At 38.5% G+C, this 13,185-nt stretch overlaps 1 long non-coding RNA gene across 1 annotated transcript; it reads left to right on the top strand.

Annotated features, from left to right (window-relative positions):
• Window positions 1–530: 530 nt before the first annotated feature.
• On the top strand, window positions 531–12,059 carry LOC136155186 (uncharacterized). The gene is made up of 4 exons (XR_010660713.1): window positions 531–758; window positions 2,603–2,733; window positions 9,634–9,732; window positions 11,687–12,059. It is a non-coding gene; the product is annotated as an uncharacterized lncRNA (long non-coding RNA).
• The last annotated feature ends 1,126 nt before the right edge of the window (window positions 12,060–13,185 follow it).

Genomic DNA, 13,185 nt, shown 5'->3' with positions numbered 1-13,185 from the left:
TTGATTATTTTCTTTCTTTGATTCTGTGGTGATAGTTTTCAAAGTGACTGCTTTGTACTAGATATAATCTGTCTTGAAATTACTGCTTTTACTGGATATAATCTTGCCCTTTCACTTTACCTAACAGATGGTGGTTACATTAGAAAAGGGTTTGGTTTTATTCATATTAGAATCTAAGAGCTTATCTGTTGGTTTCATATTACTTTTATTAGCAGATGTATATAAAAATATATGTGTGTGTAAGTATAAATATACTTACATAGAAGGTATTTATAAGCTATAGTAACTGCTATATTTGCAGCTCTATTAAATACCAGAACCATGTGACCTTGCGGAAAAGACAGTTATTTGCTCTAGTTGGGTTATGTCCCCGATAGTGATGTGAGCACAGCTGGTGGAGGATGGTGTTTCTGTGGGTCTCAGAAAACCCTTTGTCTTGTGCAGCCCTAGTGTTCGAGGGACACACTTCACTTTGCTGTGACCGAGACAGGCAGCTGACAGCCCGCTGGAGAGGCTATGGAGTGCAGCTCCGTGCTTTTGTGAACCTGTGTCATTGAGGCCTTCAGAGCTTTAGAGCAAGAAAGAAGGAAAGCTGTGGGCTGAGAAAGCATGCACCGTTTTTGTATGTATTGATGTTAACTCCATATTAACAGAGGTCATCTCAGAGCAAGCATGAAGCTGGCTCACATGAAGCCGAACGGCAGAATGAAGGTCAAGGAGTGGCAGAAATCAACATGGCAACTGTGGGTAGCGGTCAGGTAAATAGATTATTTTATTAATTTCTTTTCTAGTTAACTATTTAAATATTTTAAAAGAAATACTGAGTGAGATGATTCTCACATGACCTGTTTCCTTCCTAAATGGATATCTCCAGAAGAATTCAGTACTAAAATGCTATGTCATTTTTCTTTATTATATTTAACTATGAAGCTTTCAAATTTCCAAGTATATTTTATAGCTCTAAAGTATGTGTCTCTGTTTTAGCCTAAAATGATTAATGTGAGTAGAGTTTCTTTGAAAAATAAATACTAAGCTGCATTTTGGTCATATGTGATTTGACCTAGTTATTACTGCTTGCATTGAATAGATTTGCTCTTTCTCTGTGGCATTCTAAGATATTTTTGTGTTTTTTAAAAAAATCATAAAGAGTTAATATTTTCATCTTCAGTTGTATTCCAGGATTATAGAAACCTAGCATTTAAATAAACAATTCTAATGCCCATTAAAATAAAAGTAAATAAATACCCTAGTCATATTTACTATTATCATCTTTAGCAAAATTATGGAAGACAATTTTTTAAAATGTAGAACATTATCTTGTTGTGCTGCCATCAGTTTTCTATTAGAGTTTGATTGGAATGTATCCTAATGAGTATTTTTCTTTGGAGTGTTCTGTATTCTCCACATTTTTTCAAGCAATATTTTATGTTTTAAATGAATGATTTTTTAAAATACAGTTTCAACTAAGTTGATTTTAAGGAAATTTTCTTACTGTTGATATAAAATATTCCTTTAGTGCCTATAGATTACTTTTAATGATACTATTTATTTGTTCTATTAGTTCATTAAAATTTAAAGCTTAAAATGTCTCATACTTAATTTAAATATTTAAATTTACCACATTTAAACAAAAATATACTTCATTTTAATATTACTGGTCCACATTGTACTGGATAATACTCTACAGATGGTAAATTAGGGCAAAAAAAAATTATATTCCAATAGTACATTTGGGTTCTTTGTCTACTACTTAGGGAGTTCTCTGAGATTATCATGTGTTCCTACACATATGTAGAAAGAAGTTCTGTCTTCTTGACAAAAATCTTTTTTTTTTGCTTTAGGATTAAGACCCACTATTAATACTTTGGGGTCATATTTCAATTATTATATCCTTTAAAGCCTCACCTAGCCAATAAGCTCAATATTTATTTTTTTAATTGAATTCTTATCTCATTTCTTATATCAGAATTTAACTCTGAATATATTAGATTTAATGTCAAAGATGAAAACTTTAAAAAACAGTTTACTTATTTACCTATGTTGTGTCTTAGTCGTGGCATGTGAGATCTTCTTCCCTGCGGCATGCGGGATCTCCTGTTACGCCGTGCAGGCCCAGAAGTCGTGGCCCTCGGACTTAGTTGCCTTGCAGTATGTGGGATCTTAGTTCCCAGACCAGGGGTCAAACTCGCATCCCCTGCATTAGAAGGCAGATTCTTAATCACTGAATCACCAGGGAAGTCCCCCAAATGAAAACTGTTAGAAATATTAAAAGTTAAGGAAATGAGCATAGAGTTTTTATAATCATGAAGTGAGTAGGAAACCATAAAAGAACCATAGGCTTCATTTAAAAATGTAAGACTTTAGTGTGCGATAAAATCATAACAAACTTACAAGACAAAAACCAAAATCACATTAATGACGCTACAGCTACTTCCAGATCTTAATGTAGATAAGAGGTGTGTCTGTGAGACTGTGATCCAGTTATGCCAAAATCCCTTTACCTGTCAGACTCTTGGGGTTTGTTCATTTCTTTTGTTATTTGCTCCAGAGACAAAACAGTTGACACTAACAAAACTGAAAATAATCTCTTTGACTTTCTCAGAATCACAGTAATATGATCCATCAAGCTCCTGCCCTAGTGCCCTTGGGGAAGGAAGTTCATTGTACCTCACCTGGTTTCCTGCCCACAGCCACTCTGCCAGAATGATCTTTCACGAGTAAATCACCCTCTTGGTAAAATCCTTTGTTGGCATCCATTGATTCTCAGAAAAAGACAAGCCTTACTACGACCTGTATAACCTGGCTCCTGCCTAAACTTGCCAGCTGTCTGTCACCCTTTGCTCTCAGCACGCCTGCCACGCTGGCCCTTCAGGACTTCCCCTTGACGGCTTCCTCTGCTGCAGCCTGCACACCATCTGCCCGTTCCCTCTTGTGCCTTCTCATCCCACTTCACTCAGTTAACAGCAGTTTGTGTGTGTCTGAACTTTAGCGTGATTTCTCTCAAGAGGCTTGAACTGTTCACATCCCATTACAGGCTGTCCTCGCTTGTTCTTCTCACCTTGAAGACCACATTTGCAGTTTTATATTTATTTATGTGGTTATTTCTGTTCTCCCTACTAAATTGTAAGCTCCAGAAAGACAAAGATTCTTTCCAGTTTTATTCATTTTTATATCCCCACAGTCCCTGATAAATAAATAGTAGATAATAGCAATGAATATATGTAGGTTGGAAGGGATAACTAACATCCCTTCTAGAAAGAGGGATTTTTGATCTGTGATTAATCTCCCTTGAATGTTAAATGAAAAGAGAAAGCTAGAAATAAATTATATGGGCTAGATCCCTACTTGCTTAGTATATAACTTTATGTGTAATTCATTTATGAATCGATCTCAGCTTTTCCATTTAATGTTTAGAACCAGATCTCTAGTGAGACAACCAGTAAGTAGTGATGAAGTTCAAACAAGACTGGGAAAGAGATGAAATGGTAGGAGAACCTTTTCCACTGCCAATAATATGTTTTTAAGCCTGTTATTATGGAAAATTTCAAATATATACAGAGGCAAACAGAGTAATAGAGTAATCTGCAGGTACCCTATATACTTTGTCCTCTGATTTTATTTTTGGAAAAGATCCCAGACATCATCATTTTTTGCTTAAATATTAAATACTTCACTGTGTATTTACAGAATATAACATTTTTTTAATTGAAATGTAGTTGATTCCTAACATTGTTAGTTTCAGGTATACAGCAAAGTGATTCAGTTATATTGTATTTTTCCAATTCTTTTCCATTTTAGGTTATTACAAGATATTGAATAAAATTCCCTAGGGCTTCCCAGGTGGTGCTAGTGGTAAAGAACTTGCCTGCCAGTGCAGGAGACAAAAGAGCTGCGGGTTTGATCCCTGGGTTGGGTAGATCTCGAGGGCATGGCAACCCACTTCAGTGTTGTTGCCTAGAGAATCCCACGGACAGAGGAGCCTGGCGGGCTATGGTCCATAGGGTCACAAAGAGTTGGATGTGACTGAAGCGACTTAGCATGCACACATGCACATACTATAAAGTAAATCCTTGTTTATTTTATATATATCAAAGTGTATGTATCTGTTAATCCCATACTCCTAATTTATCCCTCCTCCCATTTCCCCTTTAATAACTATAAGTTTGTTTTCTGTGTCTAAGAATACTTTCTTTTAAATTGAAAATACAGTTGATTTACATTATTGTGTTAGTTTTAGCTCTACAGCAAAGTGATTCAGTAACATATACATAGTTTTTGGATTATTTATATCTGTTGATCCCATACCTTTAATTTGTCCTTCTCTGTCATCTGTGGTAACCGTAAGTTTGTTTTCTGTGTCTGTGAGTCTATTTCTGTTTTGTGTGTAGATATATTTGTATTATTTTTTAGACTGTACATATAAGTGATCTCATATAATGTCTGTCTTTGTCTGACTCCCTCACTTAGTATGGCATTCTCTAGCTCCATCCATGGTGCTGCAAGTGGCAGTATTTCATTCTTTTTTGTGACTTCTTAAACCATTGTATCTTCTTAAAACCATCATCTGTTGATGGGTACTTGGGTTCTTTCCAGGTCTTGGTTAATATAAATAGTGTTGCTGTGAACATTTGGGTGCATTTATCTTTTCAGATTAGAGTTTTCATCTTTTTTGGATTTATGCCCAGGAGTGAGATTGCTGGATCATGTGGTAACTCTATTTTTAGTTTTTTAAGAAACCTCCATACCGGTTTTCATTGTGGCTGTACCAATTTATATTCCCACTAACAGTGTAGAAGGATTTCCTTTTCTCCACATGCTCTCCAGACTTTTTGCTTTGATGGTGGCCATTTTTAATTTGAATTTCTCAGTAATCAGTGATGTTGAGCATCTTTTCATGATTTGTTGGCTATCTGTATGCCTTTTGAAGGGATGTCTGTTTAGGTCTTCTGTCCATCCTTTGATTTTTGTTGCTTTTATTTTTTATTTTTATTTTTTTGATACTGAGTTGTATGAGCTGTTTGTACATTTTGGATATTGACTGTCAATCAAATATTTTCTCCCAGTCTGTAGGCTGTGTTTCTGTTTTGTTGATAGTTTTCTTTACTGGAAAAAAATCTTTTAAGTTTGACTAGGTCCCGTTTATTTATTTTTGCTTTTATTTGTTTTCCCTTGGGAGACTGATCTAAGAAAATATTGCTATAATTTGAGACTATGAGACTATTTTGCCTATGTTTTCTTCCAGAAGTTTTATGGTATCATGTCTTATACTTATGTCTTTAAAACAATTTGAGGGATTTTGGGGGCTTGTTTGTTTATGGTGTGAGGGTGTGTGCTGACTTCACTGATTTACATGTAGCTGTCCAGCTTTCCTAGTGTCACTGGCTGAAAAGACCGTCTCTTCTCCGTTGTGTGTTCTTATCTCCTTTGTCAAGGATTAACTGACTGTAGGTATGTGGGTTTACTTCTGGGTTCTCTATCCTGTTCTTTTGGTCTGTGTGTCTATCTGTCATGTTTCTGTACAAATGCCATGCTGTTTTGATTACTGTAGCTTGGTAGTATTGTCCGAAGTCCCAAAGCACTCTGCAGATTTAATGCAATTCCTGTCAAGATGCCTATGACATTTTTCACAGAACTAGAACAAATAATACTAAAATTTCTATGGAACTACAAAAGGCCCAGAATTGCTAAAGCAGTCCTGCAGCCAGAGGACACCTAGAATACATAACTATTATGCCATTATTACACTCCCAAAGAAACTAACAGTAGTTCCTCGGTAGCATCAGATTTCAAATTTGCAGTTGCTTCGTAAATGTCATAATTTTTAAATTTATGTGACACAAGGGCCAGATAAAGTTCATGCACAGAGATTGGTTAGTGTGTCTTTGAAGTTTCTTTTAATCTATAGATTTCTTCTTTGTCTCTTAGATTTTTGCTGTATATTTATTGAATAACCAAAGTTATTTGTCTTCTCAAGTTTTCCATAGTCTGAATTTTGCTAGGAACATCTGCATGGTGAAGTTTGACCTATCTCTCTGTCTTCTGTATTCCCTGTAAATTGGTATTGGGTCTAGCAATGTGATCAGATTTGGTCTCAGGCCCTCATTCTATGCCTGAGACTTTCATAGGTAGCATAGTGGTCTTCCACCAGAAAGCACATAACATCTTTTTGTGATATTCACAGCATTTATACTTAATGTCTACCTTTATTAATTCACTAAGGGTTGTAGAATTAGCTGTAGTACTTTAATAAAGAGAAACTTCTCATCTACTGTTGGGCCACTTCCGTGTACCATCTGTATGAAAAAAGGCAAGGTGAGGAGGGTGCTTGCTTCTTTTGCTTCTTCTCCCTCTTACACAGTTTCACAGAGAGTTGGAGACTGTTGCTACCTTTATGGTGAACTTCTTAGAGTCACTTTGTTTTGTTTTGTTTTGTTTTCTCAGAAAAATACTGTTTTTTGAGTCCCTTCCTAAAGTGAGCAAGTAGATAATAGAAGAGGGATTTGTACCCAGCAAGTGTAGTTGAAATTGACTGTGTCCCAGCTGTACTGATTGAACTGCCAGGCATAGTCCTTCTTGGGCCCCTCGGCACACATTTGAGTGCCTCTGATGGCAGTGGATATTGAAAGGTGGATAAAGGAGGACCAGAAGATAGAGAAGTGCTTGATTCTAATGTGTGTTGAAAAGGAGATGCAGGTCAGAAGCAACAGTTAGAACCAGACATGAAACAACAGACTGGTTAAAAATCTAGAAAGGAGTACATCAAGGCTGTATATTGTCACCCTGCTTATTTAACTTATATGCAGAGTACATCATGAGAAATGCCAGGCTAGGAGACTCACAAGCTGGAATCAGGATTGTTGGAAGGAATATCAGCAACCTCAGATATGCAGATGATACCACTCTAATGGCTGAAAGTGAAGAGGAACTAAAGAACCGCTTGATGAAGGTGAAAGAGGAGAGTGAAAAGGCTGGCTTAATATTCAACATTCAAAGAATGAAGATCATGGCATCCTGTCTTATCATTTCATGGCAAGTCGATGGGAAAAGTGGGAACAGTGGCAGATGTTATTTTCTTGGGTTCCAAAATCACTGCGAATGGTGACTGCAGCCATGAAATTAAAAGACACTTGCTCCTTGGGTGAAAAGCTATGACCAACCTAGACAGCATATTAAAAAGCAGAGGCGTCACTTTGCTGACAAAGGTTCATATAGTCAAAGCTATGGTTTTTCTAGTAGTCATATACGGATGAGAGATTTGGACTGTAAAGAAGGCTGAGCAGTGAAGAATTGATGCTTCACTGTGAAGAATTGAACTGTGGTGTTGGAGAGGACTCTTGAGAGTCCCATGGACTACAGGGAGATCAAACCAGTCAATAGTAAATGAAATCAACCCTGAATATTCATTGGAAGAACTGATCCGGAAGCTCCAATACTTTGGCCACCTGATGCAAAGAGGCAAGTCATTGAAAAAGACCCTGATGCTGGGAAAGATTGAGCACAAGAGGAGAAGGGGGCAAAGGAGGATGAGATTGTTGGATGGCATCACCAACTCAAAGGACATGAGTTTGAGTAAACTCCAGGAGATAGTGAAGGACAGCTTGGCATGCTGCAGTCCATGGGGTCACAGAGAGTCAGACTTGGCTTAGCGACCGAACAACGATAACCATTTCTTACAGGTTACTGCTTCTCTGGTCCCTCTGAAGGATGTTGGTGCAGACTTAATCATAATAAAAAGGCCCAGGAAAGATTCTCAAGACTCAAGTTCTGGCTTATAGGTAGTATGGGTATGGGAATGTTCTCTTGGAATCTCCTTATAATAAATCCATCTAGGTTTCTAGCTAGAGAGTTTGGGAGAGCAGAGTGGAGAGTGTCCCAAAATCAAGAATCTATATAGAAAGATACTAAGTCTGAAGCTTAAAGGTGATTGATGTCTACACTGAAATGAATGTCAGAACATGTTTCATCGTAGACATGGGTTTTTCCTTGCTTTGTAATGTAACCTCTTGTTTCTCTTCTGTTTCAAACAATATGTTAGTTATCTATTGCTGCCTGACAAATTTAGCAGCTTAAATCAGCAACCATTTATTGTCTTTGTAGGTCAGGAATCCTGGTGCAGCTTAGCTGAGTGCCTCTGGTTCAGGGTCTCTCATAGGCTGCAGTCGCCATGTTGGCTGGGGCCACAGTCATTTCAAGATTTGATGAGGGGAGGATCTGCTTCTAAACTCACCATATGACTGTTAGCAGGCCTGAGATGTCCAGGCTGTCGGCCAGTGGTATCATTTCTTGCCACCAAGGCCTCTGCAAAGAGCAGTTCATAGTGTAGTATCTGGCAATCCCTCAGAGAAGAACAAGAGAGGGTGTCCAGGATGGAAGCCACAGTTTTTGTAAACTTATCTTGAAAGTGACTTCTCATCATATCTATAGCAGTCTGTTCGCTAAAAGCCTTACACAAAATCTGGCCTACACTTAACCACAGGAGTAGTTCACAAGGTGGTGAATTCTAGAAGACAAGGCTCCTTACGGGTTGTGTTACATCCTCACTACCAGAAACAGTCAAAGTATTTAGATATCCTTAAAGACAGTATGCTTGCTTCAGCATAAGGAGTCATTCATTTCCTCCTGTAGATCAAAAGCAGCCCTTTGCCAAAATTTCCTTAAAAGTCTCCCACCTGCTCTCTTTATCTTGAGTCTTGGTCCCTCAACTCCATCCTCCTTATTGCAATCAGAAGAAGCTCTTAATCTCCAAGTGAGTCAGTTTCTCTGTGTGTGTGTCTCTCTCTCTCTCTCTCTCTCTCTCTCTCTCTCTCTCTCACAGGCACACACACACGTACACATTCTTTGTGACCTGTGCTTAGGGCCTCTGCCTCATCTGAGCTGCTGTGTGGCTGACCCTCCTCTTTTTTAAGGAGACACCTCTCTGTCGTTCACAGTCAGACAGCCCTTTACTCTACAATCCCGAGCTGAGTGCCCACCACTCCTGTCTGCACACCTGCGCTCGTCACGGCACTGTGTGTTTACATGTTGAGCAACCTGTCCAGGCTCCATATGCAGCGAGGGTGGGGGTGTCTTACTCACTTACATTCCTACAGACTAGCATTGCACCAAGAAAGGACAGAAATGGTATGGACATAACAAGCAGAAGATGCTAAGAAGAGGTGGCAAGAATACACAGAAGAAGTGCACAAAAAAGACCTTCATGACCCAGATGACCACGATGGTGTGGTCACTCACCTAGAGCCAGACATCCTGGAGTGTGAAGTCTAGTGGGCCTTGGGAAGCATTTCATCACTCAATGGGGCTTTCTTCCAGCCAGTGTATATTTAGCTGAATATGGTTTCATGCCTTTTGATTTGGGAAAGAATATTACTCTTAGAATGTCTTCAGTGTTTGGTTTCTTCTACATTGTACTTTGTCTTTTACAACAGTTTTTTTTTTCCTCCTTCAGTCTTTCTCTAAATTCTACTCAAGTTTATAGATAAAAATACTCATTTTGAGCAGTTATAAATGTTCACACTTTAATGGTATATTTAGCTATTTACCCTAAAGACAGTTCATTTGGAGTATCTTAGCATGAAGCTAGCTATATTTATCTATAATCTAAATTATACTGTCTATAATTTGCTTAATTTCTAGGGGTCAAGTACACGAATAGATCATGAAACAGCCAGTGTTTTGAGCTCTAGTAGCACACATTAAGCTCCTTGAAGGCTGACCAGTCATCTGGGAACCAAGGTAACGGATTATAGAGTCTTGTCGCTAGAACTCTGAGTGCTCTACTAAAACATTCTTCATGCTTCTTTTAATTTTGGCTTAAGTATTCTTTTGTTTCCATCATCGCAGTCTCTTAAAGAAATGACAGCCAGGTCTCTGCAAGCATCCTGAGGTGCAGCCCACAGCTGGCTCGCCCCCCTGAGCTCTCCCCTCCCCGTGACTTTCTGCCTGGCTGCCCTGGCTGCAGTGGTGCAGCCCTCCACTTCCCACCCTGCTGCACAGTGACCCTCAGGGTCCTCGCCAGCCTGCAGAGCTCTTCTTGGGCTTTCCTTCTTTACAGAGCGTTTTCTGACCCAGGGCCCTCGCGCCTGCCCATGCAGTCTGTGTCTGCCTCCTTTGAAGCACTACATTTGGAGCACGGGGACTCTTTTTTAAACAGTATATTTTCCATTACATCTAAATACTTCCTTGTTTTCATAGCATATTCTACATACTCTTTCTTTACTTTAGTAATATAATGGCTCTGAGGAAAAGCATTACATAACTAATGTCGATATAAGAAATGAATTTTAGAGTAGCAGTGATATTATTAATATAAAACTTAATCCTTTTAGTAACTCACAATAGTTACTACTTGGGATCACTAATATGCCAGTAACTGCTAAGACTTGTACGTAAACTATCTCTGATCTTTTCCAAAACCCTTTGAATGTATTATTCTTGCCCCTCTTTTAAGTGAGAATACTAAAGCCAAAAAGATGGTAATTAAATTAGAATTCCACCCCAGTCTGTCCAACACGAGTAGTTTTTACTGTAAAGAAAACCTTTAATATATAAGAGTACTATTGCTTGAAAACTGGCAGCTTGAATACCATTTCCTTTTGGAGTGATTTTTGCATGATAATATTAAGACCTTACTACATTTTTGAATGCCAGCTACTGTCCTGTATACATGTGTGACTTTAGTTAATCTTCACAAAGAAAACCCTATTAGGTAAATTACTCCGTTTGGCAGCTGAGACAGCTGGACCTCAGAGAACTCTGGTAACCTGCTTGTGTCACACAGCTCACTTGCAAATAGTAGGACATTACCAGAAGAGTCTCAAGGTGGCTAAAGTTGCCCCTGGTTTGGAACCACTAATTTATAGATATGATGCATTTCTATAATAGCCTCAACTTTCACACAGTAGCTCTTGCTTTTAAAAAATGCGGTTGATCACAGGACAGGATGACTGGGTGCTATTTCCTGTTTCTGATCTGCTTCTGAGTAAATTCTTGGAATTTACAGGAAGGGAGTAATGATGCTTACCAGCTGCTTAAAAAAAATTAAATAAGAATATTGACTTTGTATCTCTATATGATCAGGGATCATCCCTATATGATCCCTTTATGAGAAAATACTTTTACATGTATAAGGGAGATATCATAATTTTAACAATATTATAATCTGGTGACGGTTAGCAATTGCTTAGAACCAGTACTTAGTAAATAGTAATTGCTAAAAAACATTTTCTCTTTACTGATTATGGTTGTAGATTTTAAAAAGTAAAATTTTTAATTGTGTAAAGAATTTTAGATAAACCACATTTCTTGCTCTGTATGTGTTGGTAGGTGTGTGTGTGTGTGGTGGGTGGGGGAGATGTGAGAAAGAGAAAAATCAGTTGATTGTCTTTCATTATGATAACAGATTTTCACCCACTGATCCAGACAATAGCAGTTTAGGTATGCAAGAACCTACTGTCTCCTTATGACTATATACTACCACTACTAATATTTACTCATAAAGAAGATGGTGATAATGATTATAGCAATATGGATTTTGAAATAACGCTCATTACTTCATCCTGGAAAGAGATTTTTGTTTTTGTTTCTGTTTTTGTTTGAGTTACAGCTAATATCCCATTCATCACTTCATTGGTGTTGGCTTTTGGCTATTAAAGTCATAATTTTGTTTCTAAACTCATTTGGCCCACAGGTGGAAATGGTGTATTCATTGTTGTCAATGCTTGGTACTCATGATAAGGATGATATGTCGTGAACTTTGCTAGCTATGTCTAGCTCCCAAGACAGCTGTATATCCATGCGACAGTCTGGATGTCTTCCTCTCCTCATCCAGCTTTTACATGGCAATGACAAAGACTCTGTGTTGTTGAGCAATTCCTGGGGCGGTAAAGAGGCTCTGGCCAGGGCCAGTGCAGCACTCCACAACATCATTCACTCACAGCCTGATGACAAGAGAGGCAGGCGTGAAATCCGAGTCCTTCATCTTTTGGAACAGATACGAGCTTACTGTGAAACCTGTTGGGAGTGGCAAGAAGCCCATGAACAAGGCATGGACCAGGACAAAAATCCAAGTATGTTCCATATGGTGCATGTGACAAAGCAAATGTAAAAGTTTTTGAAATGAAAAGTTTTTTAATTAGGACGGTGTCTTTATGAATCAGAGTGGGAAATTCATATTAGCCACCTGCACCGCTCACATAGTTTAAAGCTTAATTTCTCTATTTCCCTAGGAAAAAAAGTTAGCAAAGGGAAATGTTGTGTGCACTACAGTACAACCAGAAAATAACAGAAAATCAAAGTAGACTTAAACAGTCATAGCATAGTTGATCTAGAAAGAACTTGAGCGATTATGTTCTCCTTCTCTTGAGATTAAGCTCAGGAAAGTGACTTTACGTAAGTTCCTTCAGCTGTGAGTGACCAAGCCGTTCTCTTATATTTGCATATCGCTTTACTCAGTGGATGCAGAGCTGTGTTATATCTGTTATTTGATCCTTAGAACAGCCTTGTGAAGTAGGAAGAGAAGATATTATCATCTTCATTTTACAGATGAAGAGACTGAGGTTCAGAGAGGCCAAAAGACTTGCCTGTGGCTTCACAGGTAGTGGGTGGGGGATCCAGGGCCAGAGGCCAGACCCCCTGACCCTCAGCCCAGTGTCCTTCCCACTTCACTGCCTGTCTTCAGGCCTTGGGGCCCCAGCTGCTGGGGTGATCAGCCACCCAGCTCTTTTCTCAGGGAGAAACCCTCTCCCCCAGGAGCAGGGATCATGGGAGTTGGGACCCTTGAGGAGATAAGTTACTTCATTCCTGTAGGAAGAACCAAAAGCAGTAAGTATATAAGGTAAGACCTCCTTTCACCTGGTAAGAACCCACACATAGACATACACACAGCAAAGGACTATCGAGTCAGTATCTTGATTGGGGGAGCAGGAGAAAGACTGATGATGAGAACTTGATCTATAAAGATTTAGTAGATTTCTCTTAGGGTTAGGTATAAAGGTGAATTTATTTAAAATTAAAAAATTTTCAACAGTAAGAATATAGCAGAAATGTCCTTTCTGTTTGTCCTAGGGCTAGGGAGAATTAATAAGTTGCTTTACTGGGAGAACATTATCTTTCTGGATTGTTTTCTTTGGCTGTCCACAATTATGTAATGACTTGTATTGTGTGCTCTTAATACCTGTTCTCAGACAA

The sequence above is a fragment of the Muntiacus reevesi genome, unplaced genomic scaffold (genome assembly GCF_963930625.1).
Source record: "Muntiacus reevesi unplaced genomic scaffold, mMunRee1.1 SCAFFOLD_159, whole genome shotgun sequence".
Taxonomy (NCBI): Eukaryota; Metazoa; Chordata; class Mammalia; order Artiodactyla; family Cervidae; genus Muntiacus; species Muntiacus reevesi.
Note: the sequence above shows the minus strand (reverse complement) of the source record. Positions and strands in the feature narration are given on the sequence as shown.